Source organism: Scylla paramamosain, chromosome 29 (genome assembly GCF_035594125.1).
Source record: "Scylla paramamosain isolate STU-SP2022 chromosome 29, ASM3559412v1, whole genome shotgun sequence".
In the NCBI taxonomy this organism is placed as follows: domain Eukaryota; kingdom Metazoa; phylum Arthropoda; class Malacostraca; order Decapoda; family Portunidae; genus Scylla; species Scylla paramamosain.
Genome location: NC_087179.1, coordinates 11184380 through 11189379, shown reverse-complemented (window position 1 = coordinate 11189379; position 5000 = coordinate 11184380). Strand labels below are relative to the sequence as shown.

At 40.3% G+C, this 5000-nt stretch overlaps 2 long non-coding RNA genes across 3 annotated transcripts in view; both read left to right on the top strand.

Moving 5' to 3' along the window:
- LOC135115278 (uncharacterized) overlaps positions 1-5000 on the top strand; it is a 103126-nt gene that overhangs the window by 3878 nt on the left and 94248 nt on the right. The window lies entirely within an intron of this gene.
- LOC135115279 (uncharacterized) overlaps positions 1-5000 on the top strand; it is a 26532-nt gene that overhangs the window by 1016 nt on the left and 20516 nt on the right. The window contains exon 1 of the long non-coding RNA XR_010275933.1: positions 1-741. This exon is cut by the window's left edge and continues 1016 nt beyond it. This is a non-coding gene — a long non-coding RNA (uncharacterized LOC135115279). The remainder of the gene's footprint in view (positions 742-5000) is intronic.

The window sequence follows — 5000 nt, the reverse complement described above, 5'->3', positions numbered from 1 at the left end:
GGAGGAGGAGGAGGAGGAGGAGGAGGAGGAGGAGGAGGAGGAGGGCTTTCTCAGGCGAGTGTGCATGAACGTATTGATCTCATGGCAGTGCCTGGGCGTTGAGGCAGAGGCTGACTCCCTCTCACAGTGCATGGATTGAGGTAGAGGCGCAAGCTACGTGTCTTTCCCTTCTCCACCTCTTCCTCTTCCTCCTCCTCACTCTTCCACCTTCCTCCACCTTCCTCCACCACCCCTCGCCTCTATCTCTCTCTCCATCTCACTCCCCGTCTCTCTCTCTCTCTCTCTCTCTCTCTCTCTCTCTCTCTCTCTCTCTCTCTCCTCTCTCTCTCTCAGTCTGTGCTTGGTTCGTGCGTGCGTGCGTCCGTGGTTTCTGCATTCAAGTCCGCAAGTCTGTCTGTGCGTCTGTGCGTTGCGTCCGCCTTCTCTGGATCTGTGCCAATATCATCGTCTGGCGGCGGTACCGTCTGTGTGTGCGTGTGTGCGTGTGTGTGTGTGTGTGTGGAGCGGTGGTGGTGGTGGTGGTGGTGGACAGTGTCAGTGGATGAGTGTGATGCTACCACCACCCTACCACCACCACCACCACCACCCGCTAGCGCCACCACCACCGCCACCACCGCCACCATCACAACAACATCATCATCATCATCATCATCATCAACAGCAACATCAGCGCCGCCCAGCCAACCAGCCAGCCAGCCAGCCAACCAGACAAACAGACAGACAGACAGCCAAGCGACAGAGGTGTGGGCGTAGGTCGTGTGTGTGTGTGTGTGTGTGTGTGTGTGTGTGTGTGTAGGTGTTAGTGAACGTGCGATAAGGAAAGGGAAGGAAAGAAAGAATTACTGTTTGTGTGCGCGTGTATGTGCGAGTGTGTGCGTGAGTTTGTGACTAGGATGAGATGTGTGGATGAGGAGGAAGGCGTGGGGAGGGGGAAAGAGGAAGAAGGGGAGGCGGAGGAGGAGGAGGAAGGGGGAAGAAGAGAAGTGGTGGTGGTGGTGGTGGTGGTGGTAGTGGTGGTGAGAGTAGGAGTGTTAGTCAAACAGAGAAAGAGAGAAATAGAGAGGAGGCGTGGGATAGTTAGGAAGAGAGAGAGAGAGAGAGAGAGAGAGAGAGAGAGAGAGAGAGAGAGAGAGAGAGAGAGGGTCAGCCGAGCGCTCCTGACCTCTGGTGGCTGTGCTTGTCAAAACACGAGGAGAGGTACTCACAAACTTGCTTCCTGCAGGCACACACACACACACGCACACACAAAACACACACACACACACACACACACAAGAAATACCTAATGCTGTCGAAAGAAACACCACTTGACGAGACGCTGATGAGTTTACCTGGTGTTTGTGTGTACCTGCGTGTCTGCGGTGCTTGGGTGTGTGAGTTTAAATACCTGACGAAGGAGGAACTGCAGAAAAACCTCGATAACTTTCCTTAGGTGAGGGACTAGTGGCGTGCGAGGAGGCAGGCGGAGGAGACTGGAGAAACAGGCACGGCGAGGTACAGACAGGGAGGGAGAGGGAGGGAGAGGGAGGGAGAGCGAGGGGGGAGAGAGAGAGAGAGAGAGAGAGAGAGAGAGAGAGAGAGAGAGAGAGAGAGAGAGAGGGAGGGGAAGGGATGAAAAGGTGGGGTAGGAAGGAGATGGAGAGTTGCTTGCTTGCGTGTGTGTGTGTGTGTGTGTGTGTGTGTGTGTGTGTGTGTCATGCGCAGCCTCACCTCACTCTCTCGTACTCTCACTCTCTCTCTCTCTCTCTCTCAGGCAGGCCAGGCACACACACACAGGCGCACACATACGCACATACATACATACACACGCACATGCACACAGCCAGTCATGCACCCCGAGCCTGACACCGCGACCAGCTACTCTCTCTCTCTCTCTCTCTCTCTCTCTCTCTCTCTCTCTCTCTCTCTCTCTCTCTCTCTCTCTCTCTCATGCACGGGCAGGGAGTGTACACAAAAATCTACACTTTTATTGATAACGCATGTACGAACGCATACTTAGTCACACCTACACGTCCATACACGCACGCACATGTATATTTTAGGTCCCTCGTGTGTGTGTGTGTGTGTGTGTGTGTGTGTGTGTGTGTGATTTTTTTTTTTTACCTGTCCATACACACACACACACACACACACACACACACACACCGGTCATACAACATTTTGAAGCGAGAATTAGTGAACATTACAGAGAGAGAGAGAGAGAGAGAGAGAGAGAGAGAGAGAGAGAGAGAGAGAGAGAGAGAGAGAGAAATATTCATAATAATTGACGTCAAATTATTATACAAGTGAAATCCTACGACGAATTAATACATAAATCATTTCACGCCAGCTTATCATAGTGAAAACTGCCCCCCCCACTCTCATATACCCCCCATAATGCACCCCACACTCACCCCCCACACCCCGAACAGCCTTCCATACACAGCCATACAGCATCCTCCCATCCCCCTCTACCCCACCCATACAAGCCAAGCCTATACAACTATCCCCAAAAAAATTATGGAGTATTCCTTTGATGAGAGAGAGAGAGAGAGAGAGAGAGAGAGAGAGAGAGAGAGAGAGAGAGAGAGAGAGAGAGAGAGAGAGAGAGAGAGAGAGAGAATATATGTACCAAAATCTAATTGAATACAAACCCAGTTTATGAATCATGAAGAAGTGAATAAGGAATTGCATGAATGATGTGTGTGTGTGTGTGTGTGTGTGTGTGTGTGTGTGTGTGTGTGTGTGTGTGTGTGTGTGTGTGTGTGTGTGTGTGTGTGTGTGTGTAATTAAATCGTACATATTATACATACACAGACCGAGCCAGTTGTTCATGTATACTTGAATACTAAAATAACTAAAATATAAATAGCAATATGGAACCAAAAACACATATAATATATCTTATAATAAAGTGATTAATAATTTACCTCAATATCTTACCTGAAATACCTAAAATATATAGGAAATAACTAACATAATTAAAATATTTAAACTATATTCTAAAATAGCAAAAAATATACAACTAAAATATACACAAAATATATGTAGAAAATTAAAAACACTTCAAAGAGAATCCAAATATTCTTGAAAATATTTAAATTGTCTATAAATACCTTAAAATCTAAATAACGAAAGAAAAAATCATAGTAAGATAATTAATATACTTAAAATATCATAAAAAAACACAAAAATAACTAAGATGTCTAAAATTACACTAGAAATAAAAGTAAATAAATAAAACAAAACTAATCTAAAATATACCACAAATGCATTAAATAAATAAATAGATAGATAAGCAGATAAATGGAAACAAAATTAAAATAAAACGAAATAAAAACACACATGAAAAATATATATAACAAAAAAAATACAAAAAATAAATAAAAAATAAATAAATAAATAGAAACCAATCATAACAAAACCCATAAGATTCTAACACTGTATTTTTCAGCACAATATTTCCAGGCATCTTAAAAATAAATAAATAAATAAACAAATAAATAAATAAATAAACTCATCAATAACAACAACATCCTTCTTCCGGTGGTATTAGAATATGGTCCGTTAAAATTTGCATACAGGAATTACATCTATTTCAGTGTGACATCCTAAACTGACATTACATATTGCATTACATTAAGTTCTTGAGTGCATGAGTTATTATTGTAGCGTGGCGCGTCCTGTAAACTCGAGGAAATTATTATGTTGATTGTAATGCATCAAGTTGTACTGGCAACAGGAGGGGAATGATGCTGGCACGGCTGTACTGCTGCTGCTGTTCACAAGGGTACTTATGGTTTGTTTACTACGATTATTTTATTTATTTATTTATTTTTATTTTTTTTCAAGGTTTTCTATTTTCTTTTTTTTTTTGGGGGGGGGGGTTTCGTGTTGGAAATTAAGTAAATGTGTTATTATTATTGGTATCATTATTGGTATTATTATTGGTATTACTACTACTACTACTACTATCAGCACAAATTTTATTACTGCTATAGTTAGTATTACTTTTACTACTACAACTATTATCAGCACAAATTTTATTACTGTTATAGTTAGTATTACTTTTACTACTACTACTACTACTACTACTACTACTACTGCTATATTTATGATAGTTCTACAGACTATTACTATTACTATTATTATTATTATTATTATTATTATCATTATTATTATTATTATTAATTACTATTATTATTATTATTACTATTAGTAGTAGTAGTAGTAGTAGTAGTAGTAGTAATAGTAGTAGTAGTAGTAGTAGTAGTACAATCATCATCATCATCATTATTTTAAATAAAAAAAAATGATAAAAAAAATTCATAACGGAAAAATTGGTCTTGGGTACACACACACACACACACACACACACACACACACACACACACACACACACACAAGGGGGGGGAGGGGTAACACAACACGTACGTATATCCTGAAGCAGAAAAAGTACACCGTGAAAAATATACATTATGAGATGATGAACATGATGAGCTATGAGGCATTGTTTGAGTGGCGCTGGAGTTGATAATGCTACTGTAATAGTGGTGGTAGTAGTAGTAGTAGTAGTAGTAGTAGTAGTAGTAGTAGTAGTAGTAATTAATGTTCTTACTATTATCATCATTATTGTTGTTACTCTTGCTGTTGTTGTTTTTTTAATATTGTTTTAGTAGTAGTAGTAGTAGTAGTAGTAGTAGTAGTAGTAGTAGTAGTAATAGTAATAGTAGTAATAGTAGTAGCAGAAATTAATGTTCTTACTATTATCATTATTGTTATTATTCTTGCTGTTGTTCTTTTAATATTGTTTTAGTAGTAGTAGTGGTAGTAGTAGTAGTAGTAGTGGTAGTAGTAGTAGTAGTAGTAGTAGTAGTAGTAGTAGTAGTAGTAGTAGTAGTAGTAGTAGTAGCAGTAGTAAAATTATTATCCTTATTGCTTGTATTATTATCAATATCTTCATTATTACCATTACAAAAACGAAAAAAAAATAACAAAACACTCAAGTAACAAAACATTAA